General features: G+C 41.5%; 1 long non-coding RNA gene across 2 annotated transcripts in view; it reads left to right on the top strand.

Moving 5' to 3' along the window:
* LOC118153749 (uncharacterized) overlaps positions 1 to 18,188 on the top strand; it is a 94,240-nt gene that overhangs the window by 68,455 nt on the left and 7,597 nt on the right. Inside the window, exon 4 of one of the 2 annotated variants that reach the window (XR_013535653.1) lies at positions 7,776 to 9,046. The exons of the other annotated variant lie outside the window; for it this stretch is intronic. This is a non-coding gene — a long non-coding RNA (uncharacterized LOC118153749). Of the gene's footprint in view, positions 1 to 7,775; positions 9,047 to 18,188 lie in introns of those variants that run through there. 2 annotated transcript variants of the gene reach the window in all.

Below are 18,188 nucleotides of genomic sequence, written 5' to 3'. Positions count from 1 at the left end.
GCAGAATACCTGCCTTAGCACAAAGGCTGGAACTGTCTGAGGCACAGCAGGAAGCAGGTGCTGTATGGTGCCTCACAGGGTTCCACCTGCAGCTTCAGACACTCCGGTCACCTCACCTGGATGGCAGCCTCCCTCATCCCCTTCTTGCCCCTTCCAATATGGTATCCACCAGGATGTCTGAGTGACCTTTTTAAAATGTAAATTGGATCATGTCACTCCCCTGCTAAAAGCCTTAAACAGTTTCCCTTTGCATTTAGGAGAAAAGCCAAAACCCACTCGATGGCCCATGAGCCTACTGCTCTGGTCCAATGCTTCCTCTCTGTCCTCTCTCCCTCAGACTCCTCCATGGCTTTCTCTGGGTTCTCCCAACATCCCAAGCCTCTTCCCACTTTAGGGTCCTTATAGTTCCTTTATTCTAGAAAGCTCTCTGCATTCTCCACCCCTAATGTAGCTGGCTCCTTCTCACGTTTCAGATTCCACTTAAAAGTCACCTCCTCAGAGGAGCCTTAACTGATTACTAGGTGTATTTGTTCATTCTCGCATTGCTATAAAGAACTACCAGACTTGGTAACTTATAAAGAAAAGAGTTTAATTGGTTCTACGGTTCCACAGGCTGCATGGCTGTGGTACAGGAAGCATGGCTGGGAAGGCCTCAGGAAACTTACAGTCATGGCAGAAACAGGAAGAAGAAAGTGAAATGAAAGGTGCTATGCACTTTTAAACAACCAGATCTCATGAGGACCCACTATTATGAGCGCAGCAAGGGAGAAATCCGCCCTGATGATCCCATCACCTTCTACCGGGCCTCTCCTCCAACACTAGGGATTACAATTTATCATGGATGAGAACACAAATCCAAACCATTTCACCAGACTAGGTTGGATTTTCCTGTCTTATTCTGGAATAGCACCATGTTCTTTTTTTTTTTTTTTTTAATAAAAAAATGACATGACTTATAAGTTCACAATTACTTATGTGTTTCCTTGTTTACTGTAATCCTCCCTTACTAGATTGTAAGTTCCTTGGAGGCAAGATCATAATTAGTTTGACCATAATACACTATTGTATTCCCAGACTAGCATGGTACCTGACACGTGTGCTCAATAGATGTTTGTTGGGTTAATGAATACATGAGCAAATGAAAATCATTCAATGGATCCATCATTGATGGATCCATTCAAAAGTATATATATATATATCCATTCAAAAATATATATATATACACAGTATATATATCTGTGTATAAACGTAGAATTTCTATTCTAGTTATCTAGTGGCTTAAAATAATTTATTATTATCTCTTATAGTTCGGTGTGTTCAGTCTTCCAAGTTGGGCAGTTTTCTTGTGATATTACATGTGGTTGCAGACAATGGCTGCTGGGGTTTGGGTCTGGAGGCATCTGAAGTGACAGCTGATGCTGGTTGTCAACCAGGAGCACAGCTGGGCTGTCAACTAAAGCACCTGGACTGTCCTTGTGGCTTGGGTTGTGCCCAGGTTGGTGGCTAGGTTCTAGTGGGAGCGTCCCAGGAGCAAGAAGTTGTGTCTAGGAGACCCAGAGAGATGCTGCAAGGCTTCTTACCTCAGAAGTCACACAATGTCACTTAAGCCCTATTCTATCAGTCACAAGTAAGTCACAAGGCAGCCCAGACTCAAAGGGAGGAAGTCTGACAAGGCACAAATACTAACACTGGAAGGCATGGTTCACTGGGGCCCACGATCTTTGGAGACTAGCTATCAACTATCTCTTACAGCATGGTTTTGAAGGTGGTTCTATTCCTAGTTGACATTCTGTTGTTTATTTCTTAGGCCAGTGCCCAAATAATTTGTGTACTTTATTACAATGACACTTACGGGTAAAGGTGGAACATGTCTTCCCCAAGTCTTCAGAGGGCTAAAATTAGTTATTCGATTACCAGTGACTCCAGGGAACTGGTCCACATTTTGGATGGTGACTTTTTGTGGGAGGAGCAGTGGTGAAACAGAGACCATTGTGTCTGGTCATCATCCAGGAGTCGTGGCACTTACTATTCATTACCGAGAGCAAGCGCTGACCGTGGCCAACACTCACGGCACTGAAATAACTGGCTTTAAGTTATTTAAGAGCCAAGCCCAAGGAGAATTGAATTTGGGATAGTTTCAAGGGTAGGCGATGCCAGCCCTGTCTCCGTTTTGCCTTGTAGCTAGAGTTTATCCAAATGTAAAAGCTCTCTCTCTTTCCACCTCTCCTGCACTCCCACAACACCCCCCCTTTCCAAATGTCCTTCCAGCTGCTATTTTCAATTCCGGCCTGAAGGCAAATGTTTCACTGTAGCAGAATTACTGTAAAATTCCTTCCTGTGCTTCCACAGATAACAGAACTCTGGCTCCAAAGAACCTAGGACAATTCCCTGAAGCACTCCAGAAACCTACCACTTCAGAAATGGCCCAAAGGCAATCCCAAAAGACAGATATAAGAAAACAGAACTATCATAAAAGGTTATAATGAGAGGGACAGGTCAAACAATATGATTATTTTAATGGCAATGGCTGAATCTAGATATGTTTTCTTTGTTTTTTATGTATCAAGTCCGTTTCAAAGCACCAAAGACAACTATGGGGCAGAAAAATAATATAGAAATTGGCTCATGAGCCTGTAAACATACAAACCTGGGATAGAAAAAGCACTTCAGTGGGCATTGTATACATAAGGAGAAAAACATATCCAAAAACAACCTGCAAAACTGCAAAGGAAGCAGCATCTTTGGAAACAATGAGTCATAAATCTTTTTTTTTTTCTCCTCTGATGGATGGACAATACAAAAATGGACTAGCATGAATATTGATAAGTGTTTCCACTACACTGCCATTTCGGCATGTCTCAGGAAGTCCTGAGCAAGGTCTGTGTTGAGTTTAAGAAGTAAGGAATCCTTAAATTAAACACTTCTGGAAATGTGTGTGTTGTCTGGAAGCAGTGTTCCTGATTTCCAATTCAGTCCCTTCATAGTTCAGCTACGGAAATAGACATTTCGCTGCAAATTCATTAGTTCAGCAGTAAGACAAGTTCAGAGGGCCATCTTTATTGGATTCATTGAAAATTACAGAATAAGTTTGTTAAGAGAAAAAATAGAGTCCTTTAGAAGAAAAAGAAAAAGAAGCAAGCCAGAATGAATTTCCTTGAGCATCTAGTTATAAAAGCTGATGATAGCCAAGTGTTTTCCTGCAGAATCTCCCAGGGGTAGATAAGCAGAAAGGTAGAGGCTTAGGACAGCAAATGTGTAGGTGTGGGGTAGGTTTGACCTCAGTTCTTCATCTCTCCTTCTTACCATATCTGTTGCCATGTGACTGCAGCTCATCCCCAAAAGGGGACAAGTGCATTTTCCTACCCTTTGACTCTGAGTTTGGCCATCTGATTTACTTGAGCCAAAGGAACATTCACATATGTAATGCAAACAGAGACTTAAAAAAACACTTGCTCAATTGAATATATACCCTTCCACCTCTGCCACTGCAAAGAGAAGAATGTGTCCAGGTTGGCTGACTGGTCACAGGAGAGGCAGAGAGACACACAGAGCAGAGTTGCCCAGCCAGACTCAGTCTAGAAGAGAGCTTTAGCTGAACAGATGCATGGAGCAAGCCTAGCCCAGATCAGCCAATCCCCAGCCAATTCCTAGATGGATGAACTGCAGTACTGAGGGACTATATGATGGTGGGTGACTATTGTTATATAATAATTAACTAATAGAGGTGTTATGAGATCATGTTGACTCCCCAGATCACTCCATAACCTCAGAATAGCTCTAATATCATAAGGGTTAATAACCATATGAATCTGCAGAGAGATTAGTGGATATTTGCATCATGGATCCACTATTCCTATCCAAAACCACAGAAAGCCTTCTCTATTCTAAGGAAACATCCTAAGACTTTTTCTGAAAGCTCTCACCTTGGTTTGAGTTACTCCAGAAGTTAACTCAGATGAGGGCCAGGGACAGTGGTTCACACATGTAATCCCAGCATTTTGGGAGGCCAAGGTGGCTGGATCACTTGAGGTCAGGAGTTCAAGACCAGCCTGGCCAACATGGTGAAACCCCATCTCTATTAAAAATAGAAAAATCAGCCATGCATGGTGGCACATGCCTGTAGTCTGAGCCACTCAGGAGGCTGAGGCAGGAGAACCCAGGAGGTGGAGGCTGCAGTGAGTCAAGATTGCATCATTGCACTCCAACCTGGGCAACAGAGTAAGGCTCTGTCTCAAAAAGAAAGGAAGAAGAAGTTAGCTCAGATGAAGAATCAACTACTTGCACATAGTTTAAGTGGTGTAAGTATGGAAGCACATGATGCAGGGGAGGGAAAGCAGACAGAACAGGAGATGTTACCAAGCTAGCCACAGCTGTGGACAACTGGAGATCAATCCCACTGCAGGAGTCTGAGTGCCAGTGTGGAATATACTCAGAATAGGCTCCTCCAAGAGATGGGGAGCTGGGGTATTTCTTTACTCCTGCCAGTCATTGGCTAAGGGCTGCCCCAGGGGGAATGATCTCCAGGCCCTTCCAGGCTGCCGCACTAGCAGCGGCCATAGAGCACCCTCAGTTTGGGAAATGTAGGTTCTTGCAATGGGCATTCTGACAGTTCTGCAGCAGAAGTGGTACAGCAAAGGGATATGCACAGAGCACTGGCAGCATTTGCTACAACCCCGCTCTGGTGTACCTCAGCACGGGGAGCATGAAATCTTGGCAGCTGGGGTGCCAGGCAGGATACGCACATGCAGGTCAGATCTTTGGACCAGTGGGACGTTATGTGCCCTGACAATAGCCATGAGCGCTCCCATGCCAACTTCCTTTTATACATTTGCACATTTTCCTGTCACTTCCCAGTCCTTTCTCATATCTTCATACCACTGTTTATGGTATCTACCCCACTGGGGTGAAAATGGGTGACAACACCCATGACTGGCTCTTGTTGCAGCTGCCCACAGTCTGATAATTTAGGTCCATCTGGTCCATGAAGCAAGTGATGCTCCCTGTGAAAATGGAGACACACGGCCTGCAACCTTACAACACACACAAACACACTGTCAGGCTTCCCTCTGAAAGGCACAACATCCATGGTGAGAAGTACAGTCAGACCTAACTCCACACAGTAGCTGTGGGTTTAAAAACTATGTATTTTCATCAGTGCTCCTCAAACTTTTTCATCAAACTTCCATTATCAGTGGAAGAAGGTAGATCATGTACCCCTACTACTAGTAGCTCAGAGTGGGATTATTTGAATATAAAAATGTTTGATTCAACATTGAGTGTCATGGACATGGAGTTTTTGTCTACCGGGATTCTTTTCTAGAAGGAAAGCATAGTCTCCCCGATGCATCACTGCTGTGGGGCTGTCATTCATAATGGCTTTGGATCCTTGGTCACAGGGCTGGGCTGCAGATGGGTGAGGCCAATCATGGTACTCCATGGGCACATGCTTCCAGCAGGGCCAATTGAAGTCTCATTTTACTTTACTTTATTTTATTTTTTGAAACAGAGTCTTGCTCTGTCACCCAGGCTAGAGTGCAATAGTGCCATCTCGGCTCACTGCAACCTCCATCTCCTGGGTTCAAGCCATTCTCCTGCCCTAGCCTCTTGAGTAGCTAACAGGCACCTGCCCCCACGCCTGGCTAATTTTTGTATTTTTAGTAGAGATGAGGTTTCACCATGTTGACCAGGCCGATCCTAACCTCAGGTGATCCGCCTGCCTCAACCTCCCAAAGTGCTGGGATTAAGGTGTGAGCCACCGAGCCTGGCCTGAAGTCTCTTTTTAAAGTTGGTGTATGAATATGAAGAGAAATAAATTATTTTTCTTCTGTGGGTGGCTAGGCAAAGAGAATAAGGATCTGGAGTTGCCAGCAGTCAGTTTAACTGTAACTTGAAGAAAGCCTCCATACAGAATGAGGCCAAGCAGAGCAGAAAGATGGTAAAAGCTACAGCTTCAACAACATCATTGGAGCACCTATAGCCAGCCATAACTGAAGCTTCATGGGCTTCCCAGATGAGTGAGCCACTCCAAAAAGATGGGGGGAGGTGGGGTGGCAGTTGCTGAAGTTAATTCATTTGCAATTAGAAACTTTATAAAGTGGTTAGTAAGACAGACGTTCCAGCAAGAAGTGCCTTATTTACCCTGTGGTTTCATATTTCCCCAGCACATATACCCTAGGAAAACATGAGGCTGGATTTAGAATCATGACCTCACATCTTTATTTCAGAGATGCTTTAATTGCACCTTTGAGTATTCGTCATATCAATCAGCATTGATTCTGAACACTTTTGCTCTAAATTTCCCTGGCCCTCCTGAGCCTCCCCAGCTACCTGGGCCCATCTGTTTCCTGTGGTACCTAAAGGTCTGTTCCTAACCTCCTTGGGCCCTCTGCTCTCCACTTGACATGGCTCTGTGCTTAGGCATCCTCCTTCCCTGACTCCCCATCCCCATCTTGACAAATAAAATCCACGCGATATTAGCCACTGGGAAGGGGAACTTGGAACAGATTTCTGAGGTCAAAACAGAGAGGACTATACCAAGGTGGCATGGCATTGCAAGAGTGAACTGGGAAAACTCCCTGCTATTGAAGCAGTCATTTGGTTTTCAGGAAAAGAAGGCAAAGGCAGGGTCCCAACCCTAATACAACAACCACAGAACATTTCTCTTTTATTAAGAAACTATGGGCTGGGTGCAGGGGCTCACATCAGCAATCTTCAGCATTTTGGGAGGCCAAGGCGGGTGAATCACCTGAGGTCAGGAGTTTGAGACCAGCCTGGGCAACATGGTAAAACCCAGTCTCTATTAAAAATACAAAAAAAAAAAATTAGCCGGGTGTGGTGGTGGGCATCTGTAATCCCAGCTACTCAGGAGGCTGAGGCAGGAGAATCACTTGAACCTGGGAGGCGGAGGTTGCAGTGAGCCGAGATTGCACCATTGCACTCTAGCCTGGGCAATAAGAATGAAACTCTGTCTATAAACAAACAAAGGAAGAAAAAAAGAAACTATGATACGTGTAGCACTAACATGTTCCCGAAGCACACAAAAGAAGTAGCAGGCAGGCCCTACTTTCCAGGCAATTTTAATTTAGCTAAAGGATAAAGTAAAAACGTAGAGAATCATCACAAGGTAAAATAGAACCAAGTGCTTGGCAGAGCAGGAACAAGGGTATTGAGTAATCAGCAGATGAGGTAGAAGGGCTGAGTCAGGTGAGTTAGCAGGAGAGGGACTTTTGAAGGAAATGAATCCTGAGCCAGGCCCTGAAGAAAGTCATTGACAAAAGTAAACTCTCCAGCGGGGCCACAGGGGAAGAGGCTGGGCTGTCTGCAGGAGTTGTGTAACTCGCATATGCTCTGACCTGTTTGTCTGTGAAGACTCAGGCCAGCTCTGACGCTATTTAGCCTTGATCTGTAAGTCTGCACAAAACCACTGTCTTGGTTAAAGAAATGTATGTTTGGCACAAGGCACACCCTATAGATGATGTCATGTCTATAGATCAAAGCCAGGCTAATGTCACCAGGCAAGAGAAGACTTAGAAAACACAGTCTGTAGTATGCTTTTTCTTTTTTTAGCCTTCTGTTTCCAAGGTTAATTTTTAGGGTGAAGATTTTCATCTTGATTATAGCTTTTGGTAAATGAAGGTCATTTTTAAAGTTTGATTCCTGGAAGTGAAATGTAGAATTTATGCAAACACAAATTCTTGATATGTTAATTGCGCTAATTGAAATAGAAATCCTCTTTAAAACAACAACAAAAACCAAAAATCTGCTTTTGGCCTTAGGAGCGGAAAGCGAATGAGAGACATAAGAATGGAATTTGCAGATTGTTCTTTCCTTGCAAGAGACATCAGCTGAAACACGGTCTTTAGCCATAATGAAAACACATTTTTAAATTCCTTGCTTATTCTGGCAAGATAAAAACAAGTTGTAATGAAACCACTTCTGTCAAGACTAGAAGCTTTGGCCTTATCACCATTGTTAAAAGCAATCCAAGAAATAATATTTAAGGCTAATTTTGTTGCCCTTTTGAAGAGACTTTTGAAATCATGAAGAAAGAAAAAAAAAAAAAAGAGCCCAGACAATAAGCTGGATTGGAAGGACGAGTTCCTCCTTGGCAGCCAGTGTCGAATTACACTGTCCCCAGTCTGTGGATAAAACAGAATTGTGCTCTTCAGTCTGCCAATCCCTTACTTGACAACCACTACAAAAATGTAACAATAACTGAAACTGACAGCCCACTTCACCAGATTGAGAGTACATCCGAACTTCTACAGAAAGACAGCTGGATTAGAGTTCATTTCCCTGGAGGCTGGGCTGCAGCAATACCTAATGAAAACGACGATGGGCACGTATTTATTTCCAAGGCATTTGTAGCCTGCACTCTGGTTCCAGTCTTATCGCAGAAGCAAGATCAATTTTCACGTCTTTTCACTAAATGGATGGGATTCGAAATTACTCCTATTGACAATAAGCATTCTCAAGGGCTGTGGTAATTGTGTAGCCCAGCGCAGCAGAAAAGAGGTGCTAACAAAAGCACATAGACAATTGGTTACCATCAATTTCCTGTGGCGTTGGCACATGTGAGTAAAGCAGAAAAATAAATAAATAAATGCAGTCCTGGGCAAAGCCTATGCCTTCTCCATTAGTAGCAAATCCAACCAGTAGAATGCAGGCGGCAGGGGATTTCTCCCCCAGCAAGCTCTGAAAAGTGTGCGGCACCCCAAATCATGGCCAGGATTTGTGGACTGAGAAACCAAGGGCTTAACCTTCTGCCTGGTCATTTCTGCATATCTGCTGCCCCCGCCCTCATCACACTCCATTCCTCCCATCTTTTATTCTGCCCCATTTGTGAGATGAGTGCCAAATGACCTCTTTGACAATGGACCAGAATGGACAGCTTCATTTTCATTCCCATCTTTAAAGGTTTGACCTATGTGAGACGCTTAGATTAGAAACAGCTCCTGGCTCCTGCCTTCGTATTGGTTTTGTCTCAAATGCACTGGCCTATATAACAGGAACAAAGAACGAAGACAAAAGTAAGCCCACTGGTGAGGTGAGTTCGGACCCAGGCAGAGAGCCTGATGGAGTATGTAAATGAAACATACCGCCCTTGGTCTTCAGATCTCAGATTTGTCTTGCAGATACCAAAAGCTGATCCAGCACTAATGGTACATCATTCTCAGGAAGGTACCCGTAAGGTCAATTTCCTCACTGTTATACAAATGATTTATTTCCTCTGAAATACTCCATCTAATTCAACCAAAAGTAAATTTAATAAAAAGCTCTTTATATGCTTGCATAAATATAACTTAAGAAGGAAGTTGCTATTTTGACAGTTTGACAATAAAGGGAGAAGCAATGGGAAAACAATTTTCATGAAGTACGTAAATATTGGATTTACAATGTTACCAGCTCAGGTCCACCTTTTGAAAATTCTGGTTCAGTTTGGGATCTGAGCTGTCAATCACTCAAGGGCACATTTCTTTCATGCCTTTGTCTGCCCAAAGTAAAAAAATAAAAATAAAATGTTTCTGTCCAGGTTTGCTATTAAAGAATTTCCTTTTTACGGTCCCAGAAAAACCAGATAGAAGAAGGAAACCAACATTTACTGAGTGTCAGACATCATATTAGTTACTGTATATACAGTGTATATTTCACAAATGCTATCTAATCTAATTTTTATAATACTGAGTAATTATCCAACCCCAGGGTGTTTGGCCTCTGAGCTTGCCCCCCCCCCCCCGCATGCCAGTATGACACACTCTGCCAATTTTCAGGGAAATAGAGTACAATAAAATTTACTCAGCAGAAATGAAAACAATTTATTCTATTGTATTAAAAAAGACACTTTATCTCAAGTTTTATTTTTCTAAATGACAACTATCATGGCTTAGTTTTATTACTTGTACATCCATTGTAGTTAAAAGTAAGATGGATGTTAGGTTAGGCTGAATCTTTACTGATTCTGTTATATTCTAATATCAAATTATTTATTTAATACCTTTTCTAATAAAATGAGAGGGCAGGACCAGGTGTGGTGACTCACACCTGTAATCCCAGCACTTTGGGAGGCTGAAGTGGGCAGATCACCTGAGATCAGGAGTTTGAGACCAGCCTGGCTAACATGTCGAAACCCCATCTTAGGGGTTAACTGGGTGTGGTAGTGTGCTTCTGTAATCCCAGCTGCTTGGGAGGCTGAGGCAAGAGAATTGCTTGTACCTAGGAGATGGAGGTTTCAGTGAGCTGAGATCACGCCACTGCACTCCAGCCTGCGCAACAGAGTGAGACTCTTGTCTCAATAAACAAACAAACAAACAAACAAATAGGCGGGGCACAGTCACTCATGCCTGTAATCCCAGTACTTAGGTATGCCAAGGCAGGCAGATCACCTGAGGCCACGAGTTTGAGAGCAGCCTGGCCAACATGATGAAACCCCATCTCTACTAAAAATACAAAAATTAGTTGGGCGTGGTGGCACATGCTTGTAGCCCCAGCTACTTGGAAGGCTGAGGCAGGAGAATCCCCTGAACCCGGGAGGCGGAGGTTGCAGTGAGCCAAGGTCATGCCACTGCACTGCAGCCTGGTGACAGAGCAAGATTCTGTCTCAAAAAATAAATAAAAATAAATAAGCAAAATGAGAGGGCAGAATAAAATGGTGGTTACTTGAGCCTTTTGGTTATATGGATTGTGTGTAGTATTGGGTATTATTTATTTGTTTGTATAGGTCCATTGTAGCATATTCCCAACCTTTGGGTCTGGCTCTTTAAGCAAATAAAATTAAAGACCTTAATTCTCCTAAATATTTTATTTTTTATTTAATGGTAAAATTAGACAACATTAACAATATAAACAGGCTCAAGAAGGGTTGAGAGAAATATATGTACCAACCCCCTCTGTCATTGCCTGCAGGCTGCTTCAGAGTGGAGTTGGGTGGTCATTTCCCAGCACTTTGCCTCCCACATGGGCAGGTTCAAGAAGGGTTGAAATAAATTTATGGATCTCAACTGCCTAATAGATTAAGAGAAATTAGGGAGTTGGGAATGTGTTCTAATTTCAGAGAGCAATGCCGTGGAAAACCACCACTCTTCCCCATAGAATGTTACTTGAGAAACACTGCATTTTTAATGCATTTTTCAAGTTTATTTCCATCGGCTTTCCTTCAAAACTCATTTTGCTTCATCACTATCTAATCTCCTAATTTTATCAGCATTTTCTAAATCTCCCAGGAGAAAAATCTGAGAATAGCACTTCCCAATAATGGGTTCTTTGAAATACTAAGGTCTGTGATATGCTAACAAGTTTCTGCCAAATAAAGAATCTCTTTAGGGAATACTAGATTAAAGCAAAGCACACAGGTCTCACTTCTGGTAAAGGCAAGTAACTCATGTTAGACCAATCCTTCTGTAGACAAAGACTAAATTCTTGAGAAAATATACTCTCAAAAAATGTAATCAACAACTCTTTGAAATTACTAAAAAATGATAAAAAATGGGCTATAATACTGAAGAAGACATTGGCATTGGATCAATGTCCCATTTTTACAGCTTTTGGTCCTAGAACAGTCTCTACAGAGAGCTGTTCCAAGAAGAATGGTTAAAACTCAAATAGAAGCTCAGTGTTACTTGGAGAACTAGAAACACAGTTCTGGATAACTATAGCAGCTAGAAACTGGGGGACATCTCAGAAAGGAGAAAACCATAAAGGAGAAGGCCCAAATTCTATGTATAAATCTCTGGCTGACATCTGAACCATGCATGCATGGAGCAGATTCCAAGAAGCCCAGCTAAAAATAAATTAACTGAGATTTTAGTTGATGTCCTTCTCTGGGAAGACAGAGTTTTCAGTTTGAGTTCAGCCAGGTTACCTTTCTGCTAAAACAAAAATGGAAAACTCTTTAAAGGAACATCATAAAATTCAGAATGTCTGTATCGTATCATTCACATTGTCCAGAATGCAATTCAAAATTACTCAGCATACAAACAAAACAGAAAATGTTACTCCTACTCAAGAGAAAAGATAATCAACAAAGTCTAACACCTAGATGACTCCAATATTGAAATTAGCAGACAAGGATTTTAAAGTAGCTATTATAACTATACTCAATAAATGTAAACGAAAATATGCTTATAATGAATTTGACCATAGAACTCTAAAGAACATCTCTATGGAACACAGTTTGAGAAATGCCATCCCAGAGATTCAAATGAAGCTTTCTGCAATTAGGCTAGAAACAAAAGATCCACAGTTTTGGGTTGACTCTGGTACTGAGTCAATATTCTATAGGACAAATGTAAGTCTGTGTATGAGTCAGAGAAAAAACATATGTCATTTACTTTGTGCCAGATAACATCAGTTCACAAAATACGTTTTGTTATTTTTGATTTAATGTAAAGTCTGGGCTTAGAAGAGTTAAATTACTTAGTTGCTCAAGGTTACTCAATTAGTAAGTATAGACTGGGATTCAAACTCTGTTTTGTCAGACTACAAAGCCCACACTCTTCCTTCTATTCTATTCCCTTGCTGCTGAAAGTGTGGTGTATGGACAAGCAGCTGCAGAAGTGGCCTGGGAACTTGTTAGGAATGCAGAATCTCGGATCCTGGTGAAGTCCTGCTAAATCAGAACCTGCATTTAACCATGGGTGTAATTTGCATGCACATTGTATTAGTCGGTTTTCATGCTGCTGATAAAGAGATGCCCAAGACAGGGCAATTTACAAAAGAAAGAGGTTTAGTGGACTCACAGTTCCACGTGGCTGGAGAGGCCTCACAGTCATGTCCGAATGTGAAAGTCATGTCTCACATGGTGGCAGACAAGAGAAGATAATGTGTGCAGAAAAACTCTTTATAAAACCATCAGATCTCATCAGACTTACTATCACAGGAACAGCACATGAAAGACCTGCTCCCATGATTCAATTACCTCCCACTAAGGCCCTCCCACAACATGTGGGAACTGTGTGAATTATAATGCAAGATGAGATTTGGGTGGGGACACATCCAAACCATATCACACATTAATGTTTGAGAAGCACTGGTCTATACCAGCGGCAGTGTAATCCCTGGATCAGCAGCATCAATATCACCTGGGACTTGTTAGAAATGCAAATTTTGGGGCCCAATCCCAGAACTATGAAGTCAGAAAAAAATCTGTGTTTTAACAAGCACTTCAGGTGATGCTGATTCCTACTGAAGTCTGAGAACCACTGGCCTATTCCCTGCTGCCTCACATGAAAAGTCACTGAACCTGGCTAGAAGGGGAAGTCAGTGAAAGGCAAAAGTGAATGAAAATTGGATTTTGACAAAAATAAACCAAAACCCAATAGGGTAAAGTTTCAAGTAATAACCTATGTGAAGAAAAGCATACAATTTTACTAAGAGACATAAAAAGATGGCAAATCTAAAATGGCAATGCTTTACAGATTAACATACCCACTTAATATCAGTTGAATTATTACCCAAGTGAGAAGGAGCTTGATATAGAAATTGTGAAGTTCATACAAAAGAACAAATAAGCAAAAGTAAGCAATAAGTAAAAAAAAAAAAAAAAAGAAGAAGTTGGGAGGCTAACTACTAGAAAAGTATGCTAACAGAGCTACAATAAACAAAGCACAAGAATCTGTTACTAGATTAATGAGATTATGTGGCTTCTAACATAGTAATTTTCAAAAAGAAGGGCTTTTTTCAAACAATGCACGCCATCCTCTGGAAATTTTGTTAAGCCTCTCTTTATGATCAGACTCTCCAGTTATAAATCCTTACACACTGTGATTTTGAATTTTGTGGAGATAGCAAAAATAGTAAGAACAACTTCCCCATAGTATGTAAGAATTTAGCATATGATTAAAAGGGCATTAACAGAAGTATGAAATATTTAATAATTCATACTAAGGAAAATGATTATTTTGGAAAAAATTAAATTAGCGTCTCCCATCAGAATTTGTACTACATATATTTCAGAACATTTACAGTAGCTTAAAAACATGCAACAGAAAACATAGATTTAACTACATAATATTTTAACTTTTTTTTCTTTGAGATGGAGTCTTGCTCTGTTGCCCAGGCTGGAGTGCAGTAGCACAATCTCGGCTCACTACAGCCTCTGCCTCCTGGGTTCAAGAAATTCTCCTGTCTCAGCCTCCTGAGTAGCTGGGACACACAGCTCATTTTTGCATTTTTAGTAGAGACGAGGTTTTACCATATTGGTCAGGCTGGTCTTGAACTCCTGACCTCAGGTGATCCACCCACCTCAGTCTCCCAAAGTGCTGGGATTACAGGTGTGAGCCACTGCACCCGGCCTAAAATTTTAACTTCTATCTTTCAAAAAAGACAACATTTAAAAGGCAATAATAAATTATACAAATAAGTGTGACAATTATGATGAAGAAAAAGTTAACAACCTTAATGTTTAAAGCATGTTTATAAATCAATGACAAAATCACTAATGTCTCAATTTTAAAAGTGAGCAAAGGACACAAACAGGTTGTGGAATAAGACTACAAATGATAGTATTTATATTTTAAAGCACAAACCTTATTGACAATTGCAAGTTAAAATACATGCTTTGAACTCAAATTTGATTGTTTAAATTTGGTTAAGATTTTACCAGGCAATATATGCACTCTGGTATGCTTGTATATGGAATGGCAAAATGCAAGAACTGTTCTAGAAAGCTAGCTGGCAATGACTTCATCCAGTAATTCCACCCATGGAAATTAATCCTAAACAAATAACCAGAGTTTATTGCATAAAACCAAGCAAAAAAATTGGAAATCATATAATGATCACAACCAGAAAAAAATTAAACACATGATGGCAGATTCAATAAATATCACATATATACATATATACCTGTATTGGGTTTTTTTGAGACAGGTTCTTGCTGGGTCATCAGGCTCCAGTGCAGTGGTGCAATCATGGCTCACTGTAGCCTCAACCTCCTGGGCTCAGGTGATCCTCCCACCTCAGCTTCCTGAATAGCTGGGACTACAGGTACACACCACCCTGCCCAACTAATTTTTAAAAAATTTTTTTGTAGAGATGAGGTTTCCCTGTGCTGCCCAGGCTGGTCTTGAACTCTTAGGCTCAGGTGATCCTCCTCCCAAAGTGCTGAGATTATAAGCATATATATTAGTCCATTGTCATACTGCAATAAAAATACTACCCGAGACTGGGTAATTTATAATAAAGAAAAGAGGTTTAATTGACTCACAATTCCACATGGTCTTGGAGGCTTCAGGAAACTTACAATCGTGGTGGAAGGGGAAGGGGAGCAAGGACCTCCTTCACACAGCTGTAGGAGCTAGAAGAGCAAGGAGTGAAGGGGAAAAGCCCATTATAAAACCATCAGATCTCGTGAGAACTCATTCACTATCACAAGAAAAGCATGGGGGAAAACTGCCCCCATGATCTAATCACCTCCCACCTGGTCCGCCCCTCAACACCTAGGGATTATGGGGATTACAATTTGAAATGAGATTGGGAGGAGGACACAGATTCAAACCATATCAAGGCATGAGCCACTATGCCCAGCCTAAATATAATATTATATGGTTATTAAAGTTATGCTTCCAAAGAAAATTTAATGATATAAAACTATTTCAATATAATAGAAAAGATTTAAAGGCAAGATACAAAATTACATGCAATAGAATTTTAGGGGCTGGCCACAGTGGCTCACACCTGTAATCCCAGCACTTTGAGAGGTTGAGGTGGGTGGATCAACCAAGGCCAGGAGTTTGAGACTAACGCAGCCAACATGGTGAAACCCCACTTCTACTAAAAATACTAAAATTAGCCAGACATGGTAGCAGGCCCTGTAATCTCAGCTACTCAGGAGGCTGAGACAGGAGAATCACTTGAACCTCAGAGGCAGCAGTTACAGTGAGCCAAGCTCATGCCACTGCACTCCAGCCTGGGTGACAGAGTGAGACACTGTCTCAAAGAAAAAAGAAAGAAAGAAACAGGCCAGGCACGTTGGCTCATTCCTGTAGTCCTAGAACTTTGGGAGGCTGACGTGGGCTGACTGCCTGAGCTCAGGAATTTGAGACCAGCCTGAGCAACACGGTGAAACCCTGTCTCTACTAAAATACAAAAAATTAGCCAGCTTTGGCGGCATGCACCTGTAATCCCAGCTACTCAGGAGGCTGAGGCAGGAGAATTGCTTGAACCTGGAAGGTGGAGGTTGCAGTGAGCCAAGACTGCACCATTGCACTCCAGCCTAGGCAACAGAGCAAGACTCTGTTTCAAAAAATAGTGATAATAATAATAATTTCAACTTTGTACAAAGTAAAAATAAGCTAAACTATTAACTGATTTTTCTCTGGATAGTGGGATTAAAATGTTCCATTTATTCAGTAAACACTGATTACATTTATAATGAGTGTTAAAAAGCTTTTTCCTTTTTTTTTAGTGAAATAGTATGAAGGGTGTATTAGTTTGTTTAGGCTGCTGTAACAAAAGACCAAGGACGAGGTGGCTTGTAAGCAACAGACCTTTATTTTTCACAGTCCTGGAGGCTGGGAAGTCTAAGATCAAAGTACTGGAAGATTCCCTGTCTGACAGAGGCCCACTTTCTCTAGACAGTTGTCTTCTCACCTTAACCTCACATGGCAGAAGGGACAATGGGTCTCTCTGGGACCTCTTTTGCAAGGGCACTCATCCCACTCATGAAGGGTCTCCCTCAAGACCCAATCACCTTCCAAAGGCCCCAACCCCTAATTCCATCACCTTGGATATGAGGATTTCAATATATACATTTGGAAGAAACATAAAAATTCAGGTCATAGCAAAAAAGATTCATGAAAACTCATTTTTTCTCTACCACTAATACCAGCACAAAAATAGTGCTATTTCTTATGGAATCAATCAATTAAAAGGCATTTATTGTGCCAACCCGAGTGTCATATGCTACTAAGAGAAAAAAAATCCACATTCTCTGGCACTAATTAGCTCACAACTCAGATGAATAACTTCTCCTGGGTTTCTTTTATGTATACATATGGAGAACTACAAAACAAGCAAGCCCCAAAAATCCCCCCAAAAATGAATTTGTCAGTGATGTTATTGATGCCATAGTTTTGCTTTCATTATTGTAAATCTCAGAATTCTAATCTTAATCATTGTGCCCTCTTGACTGTTAAGCCCCTTTTGTAGCCTCCTTTTTCTGTTGTTTGACATCAATTCTCTCTACTTCCTCCAGACAGATCTCTAGCCACACTGGTCCCATATATATAATTAAATAAGCAATCGTCAATCTGTGAAGGATCTGAGACTTCCTCATACTTGTAAGCAAGTTAGTCTGCTACAGGTTCAGGGATGCTGGCAGAAGACACAAGACTCCTGGGTTGGAGACAATGAACTTCATTACTCATGACACATTAAGTTTCATGAGCTTAGTGATTGCATCAGTTCCTTTTGCATCTGAAGTCTCACAAGAGTAACACAGAGGGGTTTTGGTGGATGCTGTGCACAAAGAGGGGTTTCATCAAAGCCGAGGAGCCTTGGGCTTAGGGAACACACATTTTCTGTAATGGGCAGCAAGCAAACCTACCCAACCTTTGCTCTGAAGGGAGATAGTATGTTATACTCAACAGTAAACAAATCCCCAGCAGGAGATTCAAACTCTCTTTCAAGGCTCTTGACTAAACAAATATCTTTGAAAAGACAGTCTGGGACAAAAACTATCTGTGCCTCTGCTCACAAGACAGACAGAAACCTGGGAGACCCCCAGGGAGTTATCTTACGGCACCTTTCCCAACATTTTTTGGTAGCTTTGTATTTTGATACAATTTTAAACTTAAAGAAAAGTTGCAAGACTAGTTCAAGAACTGCCATATACCCTTGTGTTTGCCAATTACATTTTGCCCCATTTGCTTCTCTCTCTCTCTTCCTCTTTTTCCCCTTCCTCCCTCTCTCTCAGACTGCATTTGTCCAATATATCCTCATGATTTGATTCGGGTTCTGCATTTTTGGCAGAATGCCACTGAAGTGATGCTTGTCAGTGCATTGCATCAAGAGGCATGTGATGGAGGTTTGTCCCGATATTGGTGATGTTACATTGGATCACATGGTTACAATGGTGTCTGCCCAGTTTCTCCACTGTAGAGTTACTATTTTTCTCTTTGTAATTAATATGTAATTTATTAGGAGATATTTTGAGACTATGTAAATATGCTGTTCCCAAATTCGCCCACTAG

This window comes from Callithrix jacchus, chromosome 5 (genome assembly GCF_049354715.1).
Source record: "Callithrix jacchus isolate 240 chromosome 5, calJac240_pri, whole genome shotgun sequence".
Classification (NCBI taxonomy): domain Eukaryota; kingdom Metazoa; phylum Chordata; class Mammalia; order Primates; family Cebidae; genus Callithrix; species Callithrix jacchus.
This window is presented reverse-complemented; position numbering and strand designations above follow the sequence as displayed.